This window comes from Taudactylus pleione, unplaced genomic scaffold, assembly GCF_031769625.1.
Source record: "Taudactylus pleione unplaced genomic scaffold, aTauple2 ptg000181l, whole genome shotgun sequence".
Classification (NCBI taxonomy): domain Eukaryota; kingdom Metazoa; phylum Chordata; class Amphibia; order Anura; family Myobatrachidae; genus Taudactylus; species Taudactylus pleione.
Genome location: NW_028284583.1, coordinates 4,067,124 through 4,080,534, shown reverse-complemented (window position 1 = coordinate 4,080,534; position 13,411 = coordinate 4,067,124). Strand labels below are relative to the sequence as shown.

The following is a 13,411-nucleotide window of genomic DNA, read 5'->3' as shown; positions in this document are numbered from 1 at the left end:
TCTCTTCACTAATGACAGTCACACAACCAACAGCGTTAAATCACATACTTATAGTCATTCTGGTTACATACAGTGTATAGTTATATCTGTAGAGGTAACACACACACAAAACAATGTCATGGCAATTAACTATAGTGCAAAAGGTATGTAACATACACATATAATGAAATACCTTTGCATAATGTAAAAATGTCAGCTCTATAATCACACAAATACCAGTCGCTGGCATATAGATGTAGTCTATATATACACATTATTATGGAAGGCAGCCACCTAACATATAAAGGCAGGGTTAGGGGCTGTATGTAGTGGTTTTGTAGTAAGATATATGTCCACGCCTTAGACAAGACTGTGCCAGAGCATGGCAAAGCATTGCCAGTCAGCCAGCTGCGGAGCTGCCCTATCCTACCCCATTGTAAGGAATCCCCACTCCCCGGGCCATGATCAGTGTATGTAGCGTGCCCAGGGATGATGGGCTATAGTTAGCATGCACAGAAAGCAGCTCCTGGCTGATGTTCTCTAGTATGTTGTACGCTCACCTCTCTGCTCCTTCAGCCCGGCGGCGGGCACTGGGTGCGCTGTGTGCAGGTTCACTCAGTCCTCTCCCCTCTCAGCAGCAACAGCGCTGGGGCCTCCTGCTCTCCTCCCTTCCTCCAGCTTCCACTTCCTCCTCCTCTATCTGACCCGGCCGCGGCGGGTATGATCTGTCTGTGGGAGGAGGAGGGGATGGCTACGATGTGGGGCCAAGGACGCAGCGTCACAGGGATGTCCACTGGGGCCCACAATCTCCAGCCCCGCCGGCCACAGCAGCTTTATGAGTTGACTATAGTGCAGGAGGAGGAGGCGCCGCTGCTGGAGCCGGAGGAGGGGTGTTGCTGCTGCTGTTACTAATGATGAAGGTGATGATGTTGCTATTTGCAATGTGAGCTGTCACAGAGGCAACAGCAGTGCCCCCCCGCCCGCCTGTACCTACTAGTGATGGTGCTGGGACCGGACAAACCAGTTCTCCTTATACCATCCAATCAACGCCTGTCTGTGTTTTATATCTATACTTCCTCACAGACCTGTACATGGCTGCAGACAGGGCTCCTACCTGTAGATATATCAACACTGTTTTAATAACCGAAACTTGTTAATAGTCTAATGATATACTACATTGTAAGATATTCTCCAGCTACTGTGCAGAATGTACAGAGTCAGGCCATATGGGGTAGGTCCAGGGCTTTATTTGTAATCAGGGATGGCCATCCACCAGCAGTGGTTTGCCACCAATGGCAGAGAGCAAGGTAATGTTTCTTTCTTTCCCCCCTGCTGAGTTGTGCCCCCTGTTTTGAGTGGCCGTGGGCCACCGAGATCCACCTGTCATTCATTCAATACCACTACATTAATGGCCTTCAATGATAGACATCCCAGAGTGCCATCCCTATTTCTGATGGCACTCTGGGATAGCCTGTACTGGCACCTATTTTTGGTTTAATTTTTGGTATAATTTTTAATTCTTATACAGGAATAAATAAGTTAAATTATTTTAGAATTTAATAAAATGTCATCTGAAGACAGAGTATGGAAGCTAATATAAATCTTGTGTCAACTAGTAAGCGGGTCCTTCATAGAAATTATGCGCAAGGTGTGACACTAGCCTTTGCAATAAGGACAAAGAGGACAGTAGGGCTCATTTTGAGTTTTAAGTTGAATCGATATTCATGCAAATTTCCGATGTTTTCAGATGTGCGCATGGAGCCGCACTGCGCATGTGCAGATCTGGTTCTGTAACGTTGGTCGCAGTACCCGAAAGCCGCAACACAGTTGACATGCTGCTGGCATTTGGGAGCAAAGGGGAGCGTTACAGAAAACATGGAAGTGTCGGCCCTGTTTTCTGGTTGTGCTGAACCAATGGCTGCATCCTTGGATGCAGCTTAGCTGGCTCTAGCAACAATTAACCGGACATCCTCAGATGCACGATGGACCTGCGACGTTTACGCAGTGGATACAATGCTGCGTCTTCGGAAGCAGGCATCAGATCAAAGAAGCCTGTAGTGGCCAGAAAGACGCAGCGGCGGGGCCTGTACCATCCACCTCTGAATCAGCCTCAGTATTTTTGATAATAAATTAAGCAATTGTTTGTTTTAAACCTATCCCCCAACAGATTTTCAAAATATGCCAACTTGGCACCAATCTAAGAATTGCAGCCCTGTTATGTAAGTAAGGAGACCTACTTATGGAGTAATAACCATTTTTACTGCTATTTATCAGAAACATTCTCCCAGAGAAATCCTTGAGTTCTCATGCAGTCCCTTTGATTTGGGAGTTCACCTCATTCTCATTGCCTGTTATAGGGTCTCAAGTTTGTTTGCAATGTATCAAATTTCAGTAAGCTAACCTTTTCTCAGTTTGTGAAAAAAAGATAACACCATCTGAGGAAGGCATTTGGCAGACTTCTGGCCAATAACCTGACTCTTCTCATGACGTACTGCAAATGGACGTGCGTCAGTGTAGGCAGAGCCTCCCCTGTCATACTCCCTCCCCTGTCATACTCCCTGTCATGCTCCAGAGTTTTAATATAAAACCTGTGTTTTTATACGTGTGCCTCCCCAGCCATTGACCTCAGCGCACGTCACTGGTACTGCACATGCACGACCATCTCTTGCACATGCTCAGTACGGAAAAAAGTTACAAAACGTTATGGGCTTGGGCAGTCTTTTTGACTCTTGCATGCCAATTATGGATATAAGGCAGGAGCAGAAGTATGGGAGACAGTGGAGGCGCCTGCCGCCAGACGCCACCACTGAAGGGACAACTCCTCCATCACCCACAATATATTCACCCCACTTAGGGCTGTAAATATGGGAGGTAGGGAGGCACCAAATGATAACCTGCCTCCGGGCACCTGGGATGAACTTACGCCACTGATATAAGGACACATTTTAATTGGGTGTGCAGCACTAGTGAAAGTCGAACTTGCACTGCCAGCTAAGACTATTTTAAACTTAGTAAGGGGGGGGGGGTCATTTTCATAGACCATCTCACAGATGGCCTACTTTAATAAATTGGGGTGGTACAATATTAGGTATGGCTTTGCTGGTTCACAAATGCAGAATGGTCTGGAAGGCCATATTTAGACTTTAACTTTCACAAAATTTAAATAAAAGAAAATAATAATTTGAAATAGGGATGGTCATCGCAACAGTGCAACTGATTGTGGCGGTGATGCCGCCAGGTCTTGGGAAGGCATGCAATCATCATCTGTTAACCATTCGATGGTTTAATCATCTATAGTATGTTAGTGCGCATGTGCAGTGGACAGCTGTAGTGTGGGCAAACTGCATATGAACTGTACTAGTCACAAAGTGTCTCCTGCCTGGTGGATGCAGAAGGAATGATGTCAGCAGCCATCAAAAAGAAGTTTGCGATGTTCACAGCCTTTGTATTCCCAGAATTCAATGGCAAAACCATCTCCATGGGATAACAAATGAGGGAATACTAGCGCACTGAAACACTGGGGACTTTCCAAGTTAAGCGAGCTGCAGTTTCGGGTACCTGACTCGAACCCTGAACAGATAAGCACAAATGAAGAATAAACTGCGCTCAACTAGACATGGTTATGGAACGTAAATGATATTTATACATGGATTATAGAGACCTGTATAATCCATGTATAAACATCATTTACGTTCCATAACCATGTCTAGTTGAGCGCAGTTTATTCTTCATTTGTGCATCTCCATGGGATGCCTAATTTCTGGTGATAACGGGTTTTCACAGGGGGAATTGTCTTTCTCCTTTTAGTAAATAACCTTAGTAACATGTGAGTTAAGGGTTTCACATCTACCCATTGTGCTTTGCCCTCCAGACATTTCAAGAAATCATGTCTAAATCTAGCATGCTTAAAAAGTAATGATCAATAGATCACTGTGATACAAGCTTTAAGAATAGTACTAGTATTTTTAGCAATAGCCATATACACCATAAATTCTGTTAGCTTGATTAGTTTTGGATGATATGATTTTCCTAGATTTCTGGAATTATTCAATTGCTATTGCTGAGGATCTGTCACTTGTGGGGGAGGGATAGCTTTCTGTTTGCTTAACCAAAGCTAGACACATCCCAGCAACTGTAAAAAGTCACCCTGCTCTTTGGGCTTTGCTATGGACATGCTTTTGATGAAAGCCCCATCTCCAGTGGGCCTGCCGGGAACCATAAACATTTCTACCATCATTTAGTCCTGCTTTTCACACACACACAGCTCTTATTGCAGTATAAGTATTAGCATATGCTGAGTGAGTGATATTAATATTATTACTGTCAGATCTACTCTTGCCAAAAACTCTGGTAATGTTACAAGGCTGGTAGTGGTGTTTTTTTCTTTGTCATAAGGCTGGTGTGTAATGCTTTTTGGTAGCAAAGGCAACATGTAATACTTGTCTGGAGGCACAGGCTGTTATCTAGTCATTTTTTAGTGGCATAAGCTGGTGTGTAATAAAAGTTTTATGGTTATGAATACTGGTGGTTTGTCATCATTTATCTGATAGCACTTGCTGGTGTGCAATACAGTTTTGTTAGATCACAGGCTTGTGTAACTGTTACCTTACCCCCATTATGTAGGTGTTATGAATAAAAAAAAACCATATATATATATATATATATATATATATATTTGGTGAGTTCCCTTACTCCATCCTTTATTGTGTGTGGTATAGGACTTTATGCATATTCTGGTCTTGGACCTTAAAAGGAGCACCCCTGATTCTTCACCTTCTGAGTTAATTGCAGATGTGAGTGCAGAACTATACAATATATTATATATATATATATACTTTAAGGGGCACCTATACAGGGGGCACTGCATGTGGGCACCACTACAGGGGGCATTGCATATGGGCACCACTACAGGGGGCACTGCATATCAGCACCACTACAAGGGGCATTGCATATGGGCATCACTACAGGGGGCACTGCATATGGGCACTACTACAAGGGGCAATGCATATGGGCTCAACTACAGGGGGCACTGCAGATGGGAACCACTACAGGGGGCACTGCATATGGGCTCCACTACAAGGGACAATGCATATGGGCTCAACTACAGGGGGCACTGCAGATGAGAACCAATACAGGGGGCACTGCATATGGGCACCACTACAGGGGGCATTGCTTATGGGTACCACTACAGGGGACATTGCATATGGCACCACTACAGGGGGCACTGTATATGGGCACCACTACAGGGGGCATTACATATGGGCACCACTACATGGGTCACTGCATATGGGCACCACTACAGGGGGCACTGCATATGGGTACCACTACAGAGGGCACTGCATATGGGCACCACTACAAGGGGCTATGCATATGGGCTCGACTACAGGAGGCACTGCAGATGGGTCCACTACAGGGGCCACTGCATATGGTCACAGCTACAGGGGGCATGGCATATGGGCACAGCTACAGGGTACAATGCATATGGCACAACTACAGGGGCACTGCATATGGGCACTACAGAGGGCCCTGCATAAGGGTAATACTACAGGAGCTGACTACTGGAGTGATACGGAAGGAGGCTGGAAAGCTGGGGCAGGAGAATGGAGAGACAGGGGGAAGAAGACGTAATATATTTATCTCTCCATACCCCACTTTGATGCTGCCCCATATCTTTATTTTTACTTCTCTTTACTTTAATCCCATATGGACCCACCTCCTCTCTGGAACACTTGAGAGGGGGGGCGCCATAGCACGCACGTGCTCCGGGCACCCTGGCTATACGCTACACCTCTGCTCCCGGCTATCCGGGAGAGTAGGCATGTATGATTATAAATCACAATAATCCCCATGTGTACATCCATTTTCTGAAAAGTATCAGTGTGTTTTCATGAACAAGTAGATCTTACTAATGCCGGCCATACACGGGGCGATTTGAAAACGTACAACACCTCGGTACGTTGTCAAATTCAGCCCGATGCATCGCATGCTGCTGTGAATGGTAACGGATGCATCTAACAAGATGCTTAGTTTACCTATTTAACAGCATGACGGATCGCAGATCTTATGGTTTTTCCATAAGATCTACGATGCCGATGTACGACAGCGGGGACGCGCATTGCCATCGTACAGCATGCCAAAACACACACGATATGCACAATTGATTGTTGTGATCGCTCGAAATCGTGCATATCGTCTGTAAAATCTTACCGTGTATGGGGCCCTTAAGTGCCTTGAAGCTCATTTACATTTTTTTTTTAAATAACATTTTTTCATTGAAGCATTGACAGCATCATATAATAGAAAAATATTTTTTTTTACAACATGTGAAGAATAACAATAAACAAATATTAAGAAACAATAAAATAATCAGTTTCCATATATTGAAAAACAGAAAACAAAAAAAGTAACAGTAAGGTTAATTAGATCAATTAGACTCAAATCTGCATACCACTAAAATAGAAAGAAAATCAATAGATATCGGAGGGTCTTGAGAACACATACGTGTTTCATACCACTCTGTACCTCGAATAGCATTTCCAGAGTTGTTGCTCATTTCCATTTTGATGTAAATTAATTTTATGACACGCCTCTTAGATGTAGCAGTACACGTCCACTTTAATGCGCCCACATGTGTTGCTTTCACAGTCTCCCCGAAATGCTTTTTCAAAAGTAGGCAAGTACAGGGGCGCTGAGAGGGTGGGGAGCGGGTACTATTTACCCGGGCCTATTGGAGGGGCCTGGCGGGGACCAGCCCGCCCCCGCCACCACTACTACTTTAGTTTGGGTAGGGAGAGAGAGGACTGACTGCTGTTGCAGCAGCCTCTCCCTAGCCCAGCACACATGCTGCTGTCATGTTGTGTGTTGGGCTAGAGAGAGAGGCTGCTGCAGCAGCAGCCAGTTCTCTCTCTCTCTCTCACTGCTTTATATGCGGGGAGGGAAGCTATTGTGCACCTACCCCTGAACACCACAAAGATGTTGAGTATTTCAGTTTTTTGCAAGCTGAGGGTCTGGCCTCTCCTCCCCGGGTTGGCCACGCCCCTTCCCTGTACCTGGGTTCAGCAGAGCTGTCGGCAGCCCTGGGCTAGTATCATCTATTTGCTAATCATACTTAACTCTAATGTTACTATCTACCAATGTGGACAGCCCAGCTTTGAAAATTTTCGTCTGACTCACAAATTTGTATGCGAAAAATTTCAGGCTTCTAACTTTTGACATATTTGCCTACTTTTGAAAAATACTTTCAGGGAGATTGCAGATGGTAGCAGAATGAACCGCAACAGCGCCATTGAGGGGGCGTGGTCCGCCCCGACCAAAGGGCGTGTCTAGTGCCACCTATGGGCGTATATATTCCTATAAGCTGAGACCCTAGTTCCCCCACTGACTATATCTCTACCCTGCCACGTTCACATTACTGGATGCCCTCCACTCGCACTGGCACCAGTGATGTCAGTGAGAGAGCTTCCGGCTGTATTTGAGCCAGAAGCTCTCTGGGGCTTGCGGCCACGAGACCCTACCACAAGGGTCTCATCGCAAGCCCGATGGTCGCGATGGTCTTGACCATCGCGATCATCATCATGCCCGCTCGCAATAGCTGTGGGTGGTAACCCACAGCTATGCGAGTGGCCAAGAAGCCGCAACTAAAAAAACCTGTGCCCGCCCTGATTCAGAGCGAGCGCTCACTTTTTGTGAGCGCCTCTGAATCAGGCCCTCAAACCCTTTTTGCCAGCAGTGTTTTTGTATGTCGTATGTTTTAATATGACTGTGAAATACTGTGTTTAAAATAGACATATTTGGTTTTCCTAGTTAATTGAAATGTATGGGTAAATAACAGGGATTAAGGTGACTACACACTTGGCGATGTGCTCACAATCCCACATTGTGTCCGATTTCCCCTTGAACTCTCCCCAGCAGCTCTCTGGCAGTCGTGGGCACGATTTGGTGTTAAAAACTGTCCAATGTGACAAACGATCTATCGTGCCTCCTAACTATTCCAGTGCATCGTGACTGAGATTGGCAGATCTGCCCTGCAGCACGGCAGATCTGAAGATGCGATGTACGACCTGCGGGGATGCGCATCGGCATCGTCAGTGGACACTCACGATTCGGGCATATTTTACACGATTTGTCGTCACGATGCGTCGGAATCAGACAAATCGTGTAAATTATCTCTCAGAGGGGTATTCAATATGAAACGTTAACTTCACTGTCGAAGTTATATCGGAGTTTTTTTCTGCGTTAAGGTATGGTGCGCGCTCCCGCTTATCCCCGTATTCAATATAAAATTAACGAAATCGGGAAACTCCGAAGTTGGATTTGCATAAAGTTACGAATTTTTCCTTAAAATAATTGTAAGACCCCCCTAAAGTTGTAAAAACATGGGGAACACTATGGGTACCTCCGTTTTAGCCTTTAATTGAAAGTCGGGGATTTAAATAGCCGCAGCAGGTGTTTTTTTCCCGACATTGAATAAGTGATGCAGAAGAGCACTTAGGTTATTTTTTTCGTTTTTTTAAGTGGTCTCATCAAATTTGGGGTACATGAAAATGGGTACTAGCATATTTTTAAGTCCCTAAAGTAATTTTTAAAAATTCTGCATTTGTGCACCTGCCGCTATAATTCTATTCTAGAAAACACCTGCCACATACTTGCAGAATAGCCCTGAACCTATTTCCCTATTGTTAAACAATTTTTTCCCATTTTTTTTTCACCCCAATTTTTAAATTAATTTTTTGGGCTGTCCCTATTTTTTTTTTTTTTACTTTTTTTGACACAGTTCCTTTTTAAATTTCATTCCCAGGGGTGCAGGCTATTTTTTTTTAAGCCTGCACCCCTAAACCCCAATTCTGCACTTTTTTTCGACACCTATTCAATGGTGAAAAGTTATCCCCGTTTTTTATCAAAGACTTTTCAAAACTGCGCTAAGTCTTTGAAATTGAATACGGTGTAAAAGTAAAACCTGCGATAATGACGTCATACCTCCAATATTAACGCAAAAACGATGTTACCCATATTGAATACCCCTGTAAGTGTGTAGGCATCCTGAGTCTAAACAAATGGTGCAGGTTCTTTGGAGAAGTTAGTGTTTTGGTGCATACACACGGTCAGATTTCACTGGTCGATTTGAACGATAACAATATCGATATATCGTTATCGTTCAAATCTACCAGTTTCTGGCCCCCTCAAACAGTGAAACGATGGTTGATGCGCTGGCACGGATGGTCGATATCAATATCGACCATCGCCGATGCATACATGCCAACCTGGTCGATATCGACCAGGTTAGCCTGTTTACTATAGGGACCTGCGATCGTTAATCGCGGATCATTATTGTCGATGGGGGGTTGGCGCATGTTGCTGGATGTATGATATAGAACATCCAGCACATGCAGGACGACCAGACAACGATATCTGATCGTCCCGAGTGTACGGGCCATTTTGCTGATTCTTGAAAAGAGTTTTCTACATATTACAGTATCTTCAAAAATTTGCCTAAAGATATGTTTGTTCTAATAAAAAGTTTTATATTTTCTGTCGTTCCCTCAACCCAAAAAAGAAACTCTGTAAAAATTGTTCTTAGGTAGAAAATGGCGTGCCTGCGCTGTATAAATGTATAGTTATGCTCTTTGTTGTATCTTTTATACCTATGTACAGTGCTGCAGGGCATGTGTGGCACCATATAAATAAAAGATAATAATTGGAGCTGTCGCAGCAATAGCAACAACATCTGAGCCAGGAGTGTTAGACTTACAGAGCTACAAAAAGGTTGAATCATTTTATAAAAACCCCCATGACTTCCAACATCACCTTTACATGCATAGTCGATAACAGCTGCATGTACTATTGTATATAGGTACTGTGCAGACAGCACACACCTGGTGTTTACAATGACACTGCTTTCCTAAAGATCACAAACTGCCAGTTAATGTTTGCTATCATAAACCTTTCTCTGTAACTCTTTAATAACCAGGCCAGTTTTTCCATATTGAAATGCTTCTGTTCTACATTCACAATGTCGACATTGTGAATGTTGAAAGTTGGCCAGTCAACATAGTGACTTCAGCTTATTTATCCCTAACCCTAAACGCACCCTAACCCTAAAATAGACTGTCAACATTTTTCCATGTTGACATATAAACCATGTTAACATTCTGCTGCCAAACTGTTGATTGGTCATTTACACACTTTTAATCTTACTTTTTATCTTTCCATTGTGATTTCAAAGCAGCTGGCATTGGTGACATGATAATGATGTGGTAGGATTTGGAGGTATGCAGAGAAGTACATGGTTAAGGACCTGGTTACAGGTCCTTAATGATCAAGTGGAAGATTGTTTAGTAGATGTTAAGGCCCTCATACATCTGCTGGCAGATTGCGCAAACCTGCGATTGGATCGGAAACGCCGATCCGCCAGTCAGAAACGCTGACCGGCAGCCATTGATGTTCCGCGATCCCTCGCAGGATAGGTGAAATTCTACATGTTAAATTTCACCGATCTGCCAATCACGATCAAAAAATGATCATGATCGGCATATCTGTGAAATTCAACATTTTGGATTTCAGAGATCCTGCAATGCCGGATTGCAGGATAGTAACATCGCGGCAATCCGTCGCTGATGTATGGAGGCCTTTAAACTGCTGGCAACAATATAACATAGAGTATTATCCTTTATATAATATTCTAGTGTTGTGTTTTTCAGTACTATTTTCAAAGAGGTTGTTTTGCAATAGTTTGTTTTTATACCGTTTCATTATAAAGTTGCTCATCTCACTATAAATTCACCTTGCAACTCGGCTTGGTAAATTAGTTACTATTTAGTTTTTTATTTTACTGCTCTCTACACCCTTAGTGACACCTGACTGCACATAGACACACACCCTCACATAATAAGAGGAAGAGGTTCTCTAAAACAATGGGGTGATTAGATGGGTGAGATCATCAGTGTACAGACAGGGCTTTATAATAACTACTATTATTATAGTACATTATTATTATTATACATTGTGCTTTTTATATCTAGCTAGTGTGCACTACATTGTGGGAATCGCTTCACAGCAATTGGTGATTACTGATCCCCCAGGAGGAGAACTATTAAATGATTTGGTTTTAACTTGGATGATGCCACCACCTAGAACAGTATCCTGATCGTCCAAGAGATATCCTCGCCCAACTGTGATTGATACCATATAATAGAGTGTAGTACGTTCATAAAGCAGGTTAGACTGTGATTATATTGTGACTTGTTTAACTAGACATAGGTTAAGTTACAGCTTTTGTTACAGGAACATTTTATGTTGGCTAATACATCTTTCACACTGCCATTAAGTAACCCGGGTTATTGCACATGAACGCGTATCAACCCGGGTTACTGTGCAGTATGAAAGGGCCCAGTTGAAATATCCTGGGTCGAGTGACCCGGCATTTCACCCTGGGTAATGAGCAGGGTTGAACACGAGTTCAACCCGGCTCATGGTGCTGTGTGAACGGGTAACCTGGGTCGAGGCGACCCAGGTCCCGTTCACTGCATAGGGAGAGCTGGCACTTGGAGATGATCTCCAAGCGCTGGTTCAGCAGTGATGGCGGTGATGTCATCGTGGTGACTTCTATTATAACTGCAGAATGTGCTGGTCTTGTTTTTCTCTCCCTTGGAGGAAGCTTATCGAACGAGAATGTGGACAATTCAGGTGAGAGACAACCCCTCTCACCACACCATGTATTTATAATATGATGACAGCATAGAATTAGGCTTATCAGGAGTGTGGGGAAAAAATAGTCACCAAGATGACCACATCTGCTGGTGTGTGCTGTCATTTTTTAAAGCACTATCAGACCTCCATGTGGTATGAAAATTATGTGGATGCTTAACCTGAACACAGAGGATCTCATTCAGCACCTGATTCAGCTACGGATTACAGTAAATATGCTAATGCTAGCCAAAGCCATTGATGCACATCGCACAGGTACGCAGCATTTGCAACAAGTCTGACCATCTGCAGACACTGCAAGTCTACTCACGCGCAGAGAGCTCTCATGCTGAGTATGCAATCGCAGTGGCTAATTTATATATGCCCATGAAACAGCGTTCAAACGGACAGACACACCTGCGTTTTCCTGACTACCCCCCCCTGTCACAAACTTTGCCATGAGTTCATCTGTGCATCTGTAATCGAAATGCGAACGCTGTGCACACACAGTGCTGCTTATACTCATGCGAGATGGTAAACAATCGCTCGATCTGCGTGCGTAATCACATTTCCATATGCTGCTGAATCAGGTCCTTAATTGCAGCTTTTTACAGCAGCATCTCATTATTTTAGTGCCCATCAGCGTCTTTTTTTTTTTCAGGCTACTTGCACTTGGAGGCGGAATATAGATGCATCCAAAGTACAGTAAGGGCATGTTGTGCGTGTGTTGACACAAATTGCAGGCAAGATGGCCATAGATAAGATTCTTATACGGTATGTGCCTGTTTGGAGGGACTAGAATTGCGGGTACCAAAATCTTGTTGCAATTTCCCATCGGATGATGATGACGCTATTTGCGGCCGCTCGCTGGCTAAAAGCGGCCGGCTATTTAAATCAAAAACGCCCCTCTGACGGTCGGGCACGTCTGCGTTCGCACATCCACACCCCCGCTTACAAGCACCTTCCCCTGTTACCACCCACAAACGGCACTATCTGTCACTCAAAATAGTGGCCCAACTGCGGGCTACAGGCGAGCACTTTCCCATCACAATGACTGGTTCGCGCACGTGCATTGCGACTCATACGCATGCGCAGATTGCGAAAAATCACTCAATACGAGCGCAGCATAGCGTCCGGGTCTGAATCAGGTCCAGTGTTTCAAAAGCAAGATTACATTGTACTGAATGCAAAAATAAAGCATGTTTTTTTTTTCTGGGAAGGGGTAGGCTGTCAATTAGTGTTGCTTATAAATAATATAAAAATATTGTGTTTGCCTCTTTTTCAATTAGCATCACATGCTCCAGTCAAATCGAGTATTTTCTATCTGCACTGTCTGCCCATTTACTGTATTGCACATGCATTGTATATTGAGAGTTTTAGCGTCATTTGTACTCACGGTCAAGCCAACAGTCTTCTTCTCATTCCCTTTTGGCTTCACTCATTTCCATCTAGAATGTAAGAGTGACATGTGGGATTTTATAAATGGTATGTGGGGTGGTCTGAATGGGATGGGTACGGGATGTCGGCGGTCAGAATCCCGACGCCGGCATCCCGAGCAGGTTACAATTCCGACGCCTCCAGGTAAGTAAGCCTAACCTAACCCCTAACCTTAACCCTCCCCGCAGCTTAAACCTAACCTCCCCCACTAGTGCCTAAACCTAACCCTCCCTCCCCGCAGCCTAAACCTAATCCTCCCCCTAGTGCCTAACCCTAACCCTCCCCCTAATCGCAGTACTTAACTTCAGGATCC

The 13,411-nt window shown here is 44.2% G+C and overlaps 1 protein-coding gene across 3 annotated transcripts in view; it reads right to left on the bottom strand.

Annotated features, from left to right (window-relative positions):
* Positions 1-912, bottom strand: part of RALA (RAS like proto-oncogene A) — a 75,064-nt gene extending 74,152 nt beyond the window's left edge. For 2 of the 3 annotated variants that reach the window (XM_088476042.1, XM_088476043.1), the window contains exon 1: positions 540-912. The gene's annotated coding sequence lies outside the window, so the exon portion shown is untranslated. The remainder of the gene's footprint in view (positions 1-539) is intronic. The other variant, XM_088476041.1, reaches the window with a different exon arrangement.
* Positions 913-13,411: the final 12,499 nt, after the last annotated feature.